The sequence below is a fragment of the Prosopis cineraria genome, unplaced genomic scaffold, assembly GCF_029017545.1.
Source record: "Prosopis cineraria cultivar Desert tree isolate PC_DT_omini unplaced genomic scaffold, ASM2901754v1 PC6, whole genome shotgun sequence".
NCBI classification, from domain to species: Eukaryota; Viridiplantae; Streptophyta; class Magnoliopsida; order Fabales; family Fabaceae; genus Prosopis; species Prosopis cineraria.
Genome location: NW_026555337.1, coordinates 10,732,184 through 10,746,509, shown reverse-complemented (window position 1 = coordinate 10,746,509; position 14,326 = coordinate 10,732,184). Strand labels below are relative to the sequence as shown.

At 31.1% G+C, this 14,326-nt stretch overlaps 1 pseudogene; it reads left to right on the top strand.

Moving 5' to 3' along the window:
- The first annotated feature begins 1,192 nt into the window (after positions 1-1,192).
- Positions 1,193-14,046, top strand: LOC129313856 (probable LRR receptor-like serine/threonine-protein kinase At1g53430; annotated as a pseudogene).
- The last annotated feature ends 280 nt before the right edge of the window (positions 14,047-14,326 follow it).

Genomic DNA, 14,326 nt, shown 5'->3' with positions numbered 1-14,326 from the left:
TTATTCGCGTGTTCTATCCTTTTTAAAATGAATATATGTTTTAGACTAGAAAATAAATACAGGTAAAAAACAAAAAAAAAAGGTTGAACTAAAAATGAATCATGTGAGAAAAAACATGCTTTGATTAATTAGCAAAGAGACCAGAAAGAGAGAAATTCTGCAAACATTTTTTCCATAATTTGTCAGTTGGAATTTTTAATATTTTTATCAGTTAGAACATAAATGTCAAGTACTTATTATTGTTGATTATTTGTGTTTGGTGATTCCTTTTAATCAGTGTATGATTTTCCTGCATTGACTTGTCTTTATTCATTATTTCCTTCAAGTCTACAAAGGCAAATTAAGGTTTCATCGATGACTATACGGTACCCTATTAAGAAGAGCAATTATACAGACAAATTGTTGGAGAAAGAAAAATAACTAATGGGGACCATTTATGTCATGGATTAAGTCATGCAGATAAACCAGAGAAATTGTCGTGTAAATTGGTGTTGGGTTTAGAAAAAGGGATTGGTTCCTCATAATATGATGAATTAATATTTAAATTTTTGCTAAAGAGATACCCACATATGGTGTTCTATTGTGCCTCAAATAGGATAATACCTATATACAATAAAAATATTAAAAAAAAAACATTTTTTTTCTTACATGCAGGGGAACAAGATATTTTTATCGTACAAAAATTTATCGTGTTTCTTTTATTATTTTTTTAAAAAAATAACGATAAGGGAAATGACATTTAAAGATCAAAAGATCAAATTAGCCATATTTAGGATCAATAAATTTTTGAAATTTAAAAGAAAAATCAAATATCTTTTAGTGATTTAATCTAAATAGTGAATCGACACTAATATTGTCTTTGGAATAAAATAATAAATCTCACTTACAAATTATAACATTGAAGAAGTTGCAAATTTAAAAAAAAAAGAGTAGAGTTTAAAATACGAGTATCAAAATTAAACATGATTCTGCTTATTATAATTTCTAGTTCTTAATTATTCTTAAGCCAAAAAGATTATATATATATATATATATATATATATATCCCAGAGTAGAAGACTTGTAAGAACTAGTTGCAACATCCTTCTTCTTCGTCGAACCATCTTTTGCATCTTGTTATCGTCTAATTCTGCTTCGCTCTCCTCTTCCTTCAAACCTCTCAAAACAATCAAACCAGACTGCAACAACATAAATGGAGTGTGCGATCTCAAGCTCTAAACTTTTCTTTCTCTTCATATTTGGATGCTTCCCCTTGATAGCTTTCACGGGCTATCGATCCAACGCTCCGCTCTTACCTGAAAATGAAGGTAACTTAATTTCAAGTTTGGAGTTATTAGTTAATGCCCTGTCTTCCCAATAATATTATTCTCATTTTCTTTTAATAATTAACTTAGCTTCTATATAACATGAAATTAAGGTATTCTGTACTCATGAAACAATGCAGTTTTATATTCTTTTACAATTTCTCAACGAAAAAATAGTATGGAAAGGTATAGTTTCCATTCTTTTTTTTTTTCTTTGGAAGGCGAAGCATTATAAATTCTTCACTTGGGTCTCGTCCAGATATAGTGTTCAGCTTCATCATCTTCAATTCTTGATGACCACTCTCCACTTCATGTAGTCCAAGGCTTGTACCATCTTCCTCGTGGAATGAAGTGGAGAGTAGCCATGGAGATGATGAGGAAAGCTGAACAGCTAGAGTATCTGGACGAGCGGAGAGATTTCCAGCGGTGAATAATCTGACGTCCTGCTATCATGTATGCCACATAAGCAAACACTTATAAATTTTTTAAGCCAACCAAACATGAGGGACTGAGTTGTGATGAGTTAAATTTAAAGTACTGAGTTTTAACCAAGTTAAAAGTTAAAGAACCAAATAATTAACTTCCGCTAATTTTATTTATCACTTAATATATGCATATTTATATAGTTTAGTTTCCAATGCTTTTTAGGGAAACATGATTTATGCACTCATATTTGGGCGTTAGTGATGCGTTAGTGATGCTCTTCTAGATCTCATCAACATGGACACATCGTTTGAGTATATTCTTATTTAGGGATTCGGATCCGTTGTAATTGAACTACTTAGAGTTAGTAAAATTATCTTAACGAGATATATATATATATATATATAATCCTTGACAATGTGAATTAGATAGTTAAGGCTGTCGAGGATATTAATTAATACTATATATGTTAAGAACATTTTTTTTTTTTGGTTTACGTCAATTCCAGAAATTACGTACCCAATAAGCTTATGACCAATATGTGGGAGCATTATGAGAAGAAAGACATCAATATAAATATCAGTGTCGGTATTTAATTATTTATGTTGAAAGTCAAACATGTACAGTGGGGCAAGTGAATTACTTGACATTGCTTTATGAATAAGGTTTACGGATGTTTATCTTGATGGTGAACGATTTAAAAAAAAAAAAACTGACTTTTGTTCGATGCAGTGAAAGTTCTAGAAGTATCATCGAAGATGGAAAACTGGAACTGGAATGTGACCCCAAGTTCTTGTATGGATGCAAGCATTAATGAGAGTGTTATTACCTGCAGTTGCACTTTCCAAAGGGGAACCATTTGCCATGTTACAAGCATGTATGTATGTATACACACACACAAACACATTTATGATCTGGATTCTTTGCAGTGAAATTCACCCCAAATGATGAGATATTCATATAAAGAACGGGATAAGCTGGGGAACTTTGATTCAGTGTAGTCTATATAATTTTTTAATGTATAATTTAATCATGTTTGGATATATTTCTTATCGTCCGTTTTGATTAGGCTTCACAATGATGTCATTTTCCTTTATTTATTTAAAAGTAGTTGATTTGACCTCGGGATATATGAATATAATATTAATAATAAAGTCTTGCGGCATCACAATAAAATTATTATTCCAACACATATTGGTTCTAATTATTACAGAATTTCTTTGAATGTAGCTCTATGTGAAAATTTAGTGATAGATCGATATGCTTGTTTTTTTAATGACAGCCAGATGTTGGATCTCAATCTATCTAGAATTTTACCCAGTGAATTTGGGAACCTTACTCATCTGCAAAATCTGTAAGCGATTAATTTTTATACTTGCACATATTTTTGGTTTATATATACATAATAGATATGTGTGTACTTGAGAATTTTTGGTTTTCATATTGCTTTTAATTTGGATGTGTTTTCTGTTTACAAATTTGCAGGGATCTTAGGGGAAATAACTTCTCTGGGACAATACCCGAAAGTTTTGGTGATATGAAGAAAGTGGAAACTATGTGAGTGATATAATAAGATTTATGGGCATTCCTTTCCATACAAAATAGATGTGTACGTGCCTTAGAATTTGATGTTCAAAATGTGGTAATTGGTGATCTGAAAGGAAACTAACGTGTTATGTCGCAGCTACTTGTCCGGCAACTATTTGAATGGATCAATCCCAAGGAGCTTTGCTAGACTCCCTCTTGTAGAATTGTAAATGATCAAGACTTTTGAATTTATCCGAACCTTATTTTCATTCAAGCATTATTTATACAAGCTTGAACATTTTAACTAATGCATGAATCAATCATCTCTTAAAATAATGCTTCAGAGATCTTTCAGGAAATCGAATCACTGGTCCAATTCCAGAGGAAATTGGCAATATTACAACTTTGAAGAAGCTGTAAGTGTAAACCAGGCCAATACTTGTATTATTGGTTTATATATGCATAATATATAGATGTGTGTACCTGAGAATTTGATGTTTGGAACGTAACTTTAACATGTCGCAGTGACTTGTCTTACAACTAACTGAATGGATCAATCCCAAGGAGCCTTGCTAAACTCCCTCTTGTTACATTGTAAGTGATCAAAACGTGTGAATATGTATCCAAACATTATTTGCTAGACTCCCTCTTGAACTATTTGACTGAATGCATTATTCATCCCTTAAACGTATATATGTTTCAGATACCTTAGAGGTAATCGAATCAAAGGTCCGATCCCAAGAGAAATTGGCGATATTACAAGTTTGGAGGAGCTGTAAGTGAAAATCAATACACGCTTTGATCATTTTCTGAGTTGATGAGTGATGCTTTCATGGTTAATTTGTTACTTTCTTCAGACTGTTGGAAGACAATCTGTTAGAAGGAGCTCTTCCTCCTAGTCTCGGAAAATTGATGCAGTTACGCGGATTGTAAGAAAATGTCATGTAACAATGATGTCTTTTATCTTGCTTGCATATTGTAACTACTACTGCATAAGTCTTGTTACATATAGGTTTTCAAATTGCTTCTGGATGTGTTAACGTTCTCTGTCTATAAATTTGCAGGGATCTTGCTGGAAATAATTTGTCAGGGACAATACCTAAAAGCTTCGCAATCTAAAGAAATTGGAACAGATGTAAGTGATACAATATAATTCAGCACTCTCTATGTTGTTGAACCCTTAATGTTATGAATTCTGAAATATCTCCTAATATTTTCTGCAGTAGGTTAGATGGGAACAATATATTAGGAAAATTACCCAATTTTATTGGGAATTGGACTGAACTTCGACATTTGTGAGTGTATCTTACTCTAACTCTAACTCATCTATATACTACTTGTTGAAAAATAAACTAGTTTAGTGGATTTTGATCCTTTCATGAGATAGACAAATAATATTAACCAATTTGAATTATCTATCTAAGGGAAAGGTTCAGTTAGGACTCTTTGATCCAACTTAATTTCAATCAAAGCCTTTGGTGAAGCCAGGCGAATGAATAATTTATGTAGGAAAAATCAATAACTGATGTATGAAAAATAAACAACTGATATAGGTAAAATTTACAACGTTCATTAACAATGTAACAACACTATGAATTTGCAATTCTCATTCCATCTACATCAGTTATTCATTTTTCATATATCAGTTCATATTATCAAGGACAATAAAGTCATTTCAATTAGCTCTTCAATTTCATTTTAGTCCCTCGTATGTATAATGAAATTTTAAAATTTTAGAGTCAAGAGGTCTTCACTGAAATTTTCCCATCATCTAAAGTACATACTTGTTAAATTAATCAAACAAATAAAAAGGCTAAATGTGGGCTAGGCTTTTTGAAATAGTTTTCTTTGTTTTATTTACCGTTTTTATTATCCAAATTCCTGTTTTGACAACTTTCTATGGCAGGTATTTTCAAGGAATGTCTATGGAAGGTTCAATTCCTCCGACCATTTCACAGCTGAGAAATTTGACTGATTTGTGAGTACTTGTTCCTTTGCAAACCTTTGAACACTATTCAATGGCGGTGAAATTAATTTAATCTTCAACAAAAAAATCATTTTCCTGTTATTGACAATGCTTTATTATTATTATTATTATTATTTTGAATTTCTAATTCCGGGTAATATCAGATTTGCATGGACCAACAACAACGAGATTTCCTAATCTGGAAAAGATGACATCCTTGGGAATCTTGTAAGTTGAGAAACCTCTTCTGCTATTTGAAAATCTGTACTATATTACAAATGAGAAACTTTTAATGAAATTTATCGTTTCGTACTTTGTTTTTACTCTCAGGGTGCTGAGAAACTGCTCCATCTATGATTCGATTCCAATTTACATTGGTAAAATGGAAAGCTTACGAGATCTGTAAGTTGCTTCATCCTCATATATTGCCAATCCAGAATAAGCATTCTCAATTTAACTTCAATTGACAACTTAATTCCTAATATAGATGTAGTTACTCATATCATTATTGACTACTCTCTCTGATTCATTTTATAAGTTATTTCTATCAATTTTATCAATACCAATATAACAAAAGTATAAAGAATAAAATTTAATAAAATTACAAACATAACCCTCAAAAAGTAAATAAACTATATAATATTATATTTTTTATTTCTCTCTCTCTTTCTCTTACTTTTTAAGAATAGTTTAGACATTTCATTTAAAACAAAATTTTACTATCAATCCAATAACTTATAAAGTAGACTACTTTACTTTTTTAAAAGGCGACCAATAAAGTGGACTGGAGGGAGTATATATTATTGGTACTTTTATAAAATAGATAAAGATTTAGAAAAAAAGAAGAGAAAATTAGAAGGAGAGAGTGAGGGTAAAAGAAGAGATGATTCTTATTTCAGTATGTTGAACACAACTGAGGTACCTCTATTAATAGGCATAGACATAACTGACTCAATTAGATAAAGTAAACAAAATGGTAATAATAACCAAAAGATATTGGAGTAACAAAAAAAAAAATTATAAATATTTATAACAAGTACGACCATTTTCTATTTATTCTTCCGTTATTCTTACGAGGCGATATTTAATTTGTGTTACATGTGATCGCAGAGATTTGAGCTTTAACAAGTTGACTGGTGATATCCCAAACAACATGAATGACTTGACACTAAATTACATGTAATGGAGAATTTTCTATAGGAGTACATACTACAACTTAATTTCTTGGAATTTAATTACTCTTTTTTAAATTGATTTTTTCTTATTAATCCTGTGCGCAGGTTTCTGACTGAAAACTGTCTAAGTGGAAAAATTCCTGAATGGATACTACAAAAGAAATATCACTTGTTAGTACAAATTTTTTTGGTTTTAATTTCTTTCTAATCACAATAATTAAATGCCATTATTTGAAACTAATTAATTACTGTAAACCCTATTAACAAAAACATCTTTAGCAGCCTCTCATCAATTTGCATTATAATTTCGCACCACTTTCTCTTCCAGGGATTTATCTTACAACAATTTTTCAGAGTCATCTGTTACTATTTCCAATTGTCAGCATGGTAGAGTGTAAGCTTCTCTCTCTCTCTCTCTCTCTCTCTCCCCCCCGGCCATTATTTTTTTTTTCTCTAAGCCATTATTTGTGTTACACAGAAACTTGGGTTCGAGCATGTCATCTTCAACAAGCACCTTGTACGATTATTCTTATGGCCATCCTATTTTAATTGTTCTACACCACTTTTAAATAATCTATTTAAACTTAATTTTATTCATGTTGCAGACGTACTTGCCTAAAAAAGGGCCTTCCATGTAGAGGAAAACCCAAGTGTAAGTGTTTTAAATTAACTTCGTACATCATTGTTTTCATGCATATATATGTTTGAGAATTTCCCCACGTCCGATGTCAATTTTTTATTTGTTTCAACAAAAAACTAAATCAGCTAAAAACAAACTCATCTTGAAAGTTTCATGACCAAAATGCCAATGTCATTTGATGTTATGTAACATCCAACACTCACAACCCGAAAACTTTAGCCAAATACTTTAAGTGACAAACCCCAGAAAAATTAATCAATGGGGCATGATGTATACATAAAATAAATATTCATTTTTTTATAAAAAAGAATCTTAAATATATATATTAAATTATATTTATGGTGTAAGTTAATAAAATTAAAAATTAAAAATAATGCTGAAAACATAACATTATAATAACATAAAAGACTCCCTTTACAAGCTAATATAGATAATTTTTTTATATCTACTCCCTCCATTAACAAATGTAAGTCATTTTAACCAAATCTTACCTTCAATAAAGTAATTATTTACTTTCAAACTAACCCTATCTTTTCATATTTATTCTTATTAAACACCTTATAATAAATGTAAAACCATTCATCAATAGGGGTACTTTAAAAAAAAGGCAATGATTATATCTCAAAAGACTAAAAATGCCTTATATTTTTGAAAATCTAACTTCTCAAAAAATACCTTACATTTTTTAATAGAGGCAGTATTAGAATTGTGTTTTTTAAATTTTTATTAAATAAAATCTATATACATCTTTTGTATGGTAGATAATTTTGGACACGGAACCTCTCCATTTTCTTATCATTCTTTTTTTTTTCCTACTTCCCTAGCCCGTGATTATTATTAGAGAAGAGGAGGAAAAAAGATAATAAGGAAATGAGAGTATATTCGAGAATAGTTTGTGAAGAATTTTTTAATAATTTTTTACTAAATTATTACTTTTCCATTATAAAGCTATTTCTATTTAAGGTTATAGCGCGCACACAATTTTAGATAATAAATTTTTTAGTGGGATAAGTAAATTTAATAAGGAAATAAGTGAAATTTTTTGAAGTGAGGGGAACAATTTAAATTTTTTTTTTGGGGGGGGGGGGACTAAAATTATTTAGGATCATCTTAGGTAAGTTTTTTGGGTTTGTGGAGGCAATTTGCCCAACTATAACAAACGTGGTTACGACCGTGAATATGCCATGGTAATAAAATAATTAAACGCATAAAAAAATAAATTCGAATGGTATAGAACTTTAAAATAAATTTTTCCATTTAAACAGTCACCGTGATAGAAAAAAGTTAAATTTATTTTCAAGAGCTATCATGGTTATAAAAGATACACCTAATAAATATATACTTGAAAATTAACCTTAGTAGAAAAAGACTAAACTAATTAAAAGGTTATTAAGGTTATAAAAGTTTGAGCTTAATACTTAAAATCACAAATAACACCATACTATGGTAGATAAAATTAATCTAAAAATAATTAAATGTTCAATTTCACCAAATCGAGGCTTATGAAAGCCTACAGGCACATGTGTCACATCCCATTACAACTACTTAAATTTAATGCTTATTTCTTAGTAAAAGTCTCAACACAAAAATTCTATATTTAAATATTTATTTCAAATAAATAAGTTATGCAATTCCTATGGCATCAAGCCTCAACTAACAGCACTCATCAATAATAAATAAATAATGAGCAATTTAACAAATCAATCCCCAAAAGGTATATGAGTCATAAAATGGTAAATGATTATTATGCAAACTAAAATGGGATTCAAAGTTACTAATCTAAGCCTTATGCTTCAAGACGCTTTCTTTTTACTATGCTAAACTCACCTAAAAAATGTTAAAGAAGGGCTGAGCACTAATATATCAATAACCAAAAATTTTACCATACATATGTACAAGCTAAGAATCCTAGACAAATAACTCTATAGTTATACATATAATTTCACTATCATTATTCAATTATAAGCATAAAAATTTATGAGACATAATTCATAATGGTTATATACAACCATGACAATATGCAAGATAGGTAACCCTCCTTATTGCTCCATGCAATCTTATGCCACTAACTGAAACTATAGGTTTATCCACAATCTAGCTCACACACTAGACTGACCAAAGCATTTTTTATGCTCAAGATGTGCCTAGCTAAAAGGACAGAGTTCAAGCCTGAACTATGACTCCCCTCCTTAAAGAATCCAACAAGGAAGTGTCATTGTCCCATGTTCCTTCTTTACACAAACCTGGCTAAGTGAGTATTAAGAAATGAGACCCTAAAGAAAGGCCAATCACTATGCACAAATGGAGGTCAGCAGACAAACCTCGTGGTCACTAAATCTCTCTCTCACACGCACACATATAGGTCCCCACACACACACACATATCCACATAATCTTCTCAGCCCATCCCAAATGCATAGCATGAATATACAACATTTACAATGCATATACAAGAATGCTTAAAAAGAAATAAAGTACTCCATTGGATCATTAAATCAAATTGCAAGCATGGTTGAAAGAAAAAAACTACCCGTAGATAGCAAACTACAAGTTCTAATTTTTTTAAAAAAAATATATCAATTTGAATTCATTAGCATGCTTGAAAAGAAAAACACTAACAAGAGGATATTACTCAGCTACAAGCATGCTTGACAATATTAAGTGATACACAGATTTCCAAAAATTTATCGTTTCACTTTCTCAGCAATTATGCATCTCTATCATGCTTAAACAAAGTAAGTTTACACACAAATATATAATTATATAATTTATTATGTCACACCAAGCTTATACACATAGAAAAACCCTAAATTACTTGTTCCCTTTGAGCTTACAAGTACTCACAACAAAATCCAAGTAGTAAGAGCTCTCAGTGAAAGTATACAGAAGTCATACACATACAAAATTATTACTATAATTCAAAGCCACTAACAATTACCCTAAAACTACTCTAAAATTTCTCTAAGACCTTAAATGTATCCCAAATAACCCAAAATTTTCTTTTAAATCCATGTCCCTTTTTATAAGATAGTTTTTTAATATTTATAACTCTAATAAATTTTCTTATAATTTAAAAACATTGATTTATAGTCTCTATTCATTCCAAATCTTTACTTTAAGCATCAAAGCTTTGTTTTAAGAGTCTTCAAATCTGATAAACAAATTTTATATTTAGATACTAAACCTTATAAAACCTCAGTATGTGAGTGTGTATTATTAGAGTAACTCTCTATCAACAAAAAACCCAAAAATTCTTAATATGTCACACCCTAAATTTTTTTACCATCAAGTATTTAAAAACTAAAGCAGTAAAACAAAAATTTTAAAAAACTTACCTAGTCTTAAAAAACATGAAATCAACTTTGATATATCTTTCTGTAGAGCCTAAGCTTAAATGAAATTTCTCACCCTCTCGCGCTCCCTCTCTCGTTGGCACAGTACGCCGCTGGAAAGGAATTGTCTGCGAATTGTCTGTGTGTGAGTGCTAGGTCATCCAAATGGAGCCGTGGGCCCACCTCAGCGACATCCTTTCTTTCTTTACACACACACACACGTATATGTTTTATTTAATCACTAGCCCACTCTATCCCTTTCCCTTTAACAGACACGTCTATATAAACTGCATAATTTATCTTATTTCAGATATATTCTTTTATTTTATTTCTTTTTTTAATTTCTTTTCTAATCCTCAATAAATACTCAATTGTTTCTGGTGCCTCGATTTCTGTCTCAAAATTGATCATATTTAACTATTATCTAGTGATTGAAATTTAAGATGTTATATATGATATACATCATCAATAAGATCATGATCTGACTGATCTCATAATTTGGTTCTACTAGATGAGATTTTTGATTATGTTGTTACTATGAATGCAGATTATTCATTGTACATAAATTGTGGAGGACCAGAAACGAAATATGAAGGGCATACATACGAAGGCGACACCAATCCAGAAGGGATCGCATTCTTTTTTACTAGTGATGATCAATGGGCCTATAGCAGTACAGGAGTGTACTTACGAAGAGGTTATGATGCTCAATACATAGCAACAAACACATCTTCTCTCAACTTTACTGGTCCAATCTACCAAACAGCTCGCTTTTCCCCTTTGTCTCTCAAATACCATGGCCTATGTATGCTTAATGGAAATTACAGGGTCAGACTTCACTTTGCTGAGATTAAGTTTTCTCAAGCCCAAAATTTCAGTAGGCTTGGAAGGCGCATATTTGATGTTTCAATTCAAGTAAGTCTCACCAAGTTGAATGTAATTTATTTTTATAGTTATTAGATAATCCAATTAAGAGAAATCAATATTGTGGGATGCATGTCTCACCTATCAAGTAAGCTCACCACCATGTTCATCCATCTCTTCAATGGAGGGCTAAATGGCTAAAGGCAATTCTGAATCTGTCTCTTTCTCTCTGATAAATGAAATCTGAAAGGATAACTGTTATATAATGCTTCATCAGATTTTCAACTACTTTTGCTATGTTAACAAAAGTTCTGAGAGGCAGAAAATTTTGCATGTTATATCTTGATAGGGTACGAAACGTTTGAGAAATTTCAACATTATGGAGGAAGCTGGTGAAGCTGGTAAAGGCATTGTCAAGGACTTTAATGTTGATGTGAATGATAACACCTTGGAGATCCATTTATATTAGGCTGGGAAAGGAATTATAACTATTCCTCAAGATGGTATATATGGACCTAGTATATCTTCTCCTAAAGATAATGGTATATATGGATCTCTCATATCTGCAATTTCAATCACCCCAAGTAAGTCAAATATCATATTTGTTGGTTTTCACTCTTCCTAGCTTAAGCTAAGTGATAACCTTTTTGATTTTGATATGAATCATAAGCATTTCTGTACCATTTCTTGTAGACTTTGAAATTCCTTCAGAAGGGCATAGGCTTTCTACTAGAGCCATTATTGGAATTGTGATTGGATCATGTGTGTTCCTCTTACTAACACTATTTGTCCTTCGAAAGATGGGTTTCTTAGGTGGAAAATATTCAAAAGACAGACGTAAGATCAAAATCTAGAATAAGAAACATTCGTTATGACATTCAAGTCAAGTGGATTAATATTGATTTTTGCATATTAATAATATTACTGCTGGTTTCCTACCATTTTAATATGGGTTTTGCTTTCATTTATGCAACCTTTGGTGCAGAATTCTTAGATTTCAAAACAGGTTATTTCTCTTTAAAACAAGTCAAAGATGCCACTAATAACTTTGCCCTTGAAAATAAGATTGGCGAAGGAGGTTTTGGACCGGTGTATAGGGTAATTTTTGATGTATTGTATTTTTATTTAACCAGGATTATATAACCAATCTTTAGGATGTGTTCATTATACTTAGGAAAGACCAATGATAAAAATTGAGTAAACAAATGATTGAATTGTAGGGCTTACTATCAAATGGTGTTGTGATAGCTGTGAAGCAACTTTCCTCCAAATCAAAGCAAGGGAATCATGAATTTGTTAATGAAATTGGAACCATATCTGCTTTGCAACATCCAAACCTTGTCAAGCTTTATGGTTGTTCCATTGAAGGAAACCAATTATTGCTGATATATGAGTACATGGAGAACAACAGTCTAGCTAGTGCTCTTTTTGGTAAGAATTCATATTCTTTACAATAAAAAAATTACCATATATATATATATATATATATATTATAAGAAACTTCAATTTGGTTCTTTTTGAACTAAGATGTAATTCATACTAATGTTAGGTGGTCAAGGGCGGCAGAAGCTACACTTAGACTGGCCTACGAGAATGAAAATATGCATGGGGTTAGCAAGAGGATTAGCTTATCTTCACGAGGAATCAAGGTTGAAAATTGTGCATAGGGATATTAAGGCAACAAATGTCTTACTTGACAAGGATTTGAATGCCAAGATCTCAAATTTTGGCTTAGCCAAGCTTGATGAAGAAGAGAATACTCATATTAGCACAAGAATAGCAGGAACAATGTTAGTATTCTATTGCACCCTTTCACTATATCAATTCTCGAAGTTGGTATAGTATTAATTAATAGGAATTTCTTTCTTAGAATTTGCTTGTATATTACTTGTTTTATGACTTGGTCTAACTATTATCATTACTTGTTCTCTTACCAGTGGTTATATGGCTCCTGAATATACAATGCGAGGATATTTGACTGATAAAGCAGATGTTTATAGTTTTGGAGTTATTGCTCTAGAGATTGCTAGTGGAAAAAGCAAGAAGAGTTATAGACCAATAGAAGAGTTTGTTTATCTTCTTGACTGGGTTAGTTACACTACATACGCTAAGCATTAGTGATGTTCAAAATATACAAAACATTTGTGCCTTTTTTTAATTTTCTATCAAAGATTTCATCCATTTCTGTAAGACCAAAATTAAATTAATAAACACACTTGATTAAAAAAATTTAATAAGATAAATTTGAAATTTTTCCTGAATATTTTTAATTTGTTGATAATATTGTTAGTCCTTCAAACATACAAACATTTCCTATATATAGTCCTTCATTTTAATTGCTTAGCTTAATTTTGTTCTAACAAAGCACTATTTTTCAAGTCAATTTACTAGATCATCTCCTCTTTTTTCTAGCAAAGAAAAACAATGATTTGATTTAATTTATGGTTTGATTCTATTTCTAATAACTACATATATTGATGTAATTGAAGGCCTATGTTCTTCAAGAGCAAGGAAACCTTCTTGAGCTGGTGGATCCAAGTCTTGGTTCAAACTACTCCTCACAAGAAGCCAAAAGAATGTTGGAGGTGGCACTCCTATGCATTAACCCATCTCCAACACTTAGACCGCCCATGTCCTCTGTGATTGGCATGCTTGAAGGGAACTTGCTGATCGAAGCGCCGATAATCACACGCCCGAATGGTGATCAAGATGCAAGTGCAAGATTTAAAGCCCTTGAAATGCTATCACAAGACAGCAATAGCCAAACCTTTCTTTCTTTTACAATCCGACAGGAAGTTATGGAGGCAAAGAATTGAAGCAATGGATTGTTGAATGGATTGATTCCTCTGTTTCTTTCCTATATAATTGTAATAACTTAAAAAAATTAAAAATTAAAATTAAAAATTAAAATATGTAATAATGTGTATTGATTGTAAATATAGTAATTATTGGAACAAATATGTCAAGAAGGGAAGCTGGTGTAGTGGTGGCTATGCAAGTATTTCTCTAATAGGTCCCAAGTTTGAATTTGCTGGAAGCCAGAAGGAGAATTATTTTTGCCTTTTTTGCTCTGCAAAATTACTAATTTGCCCCTCT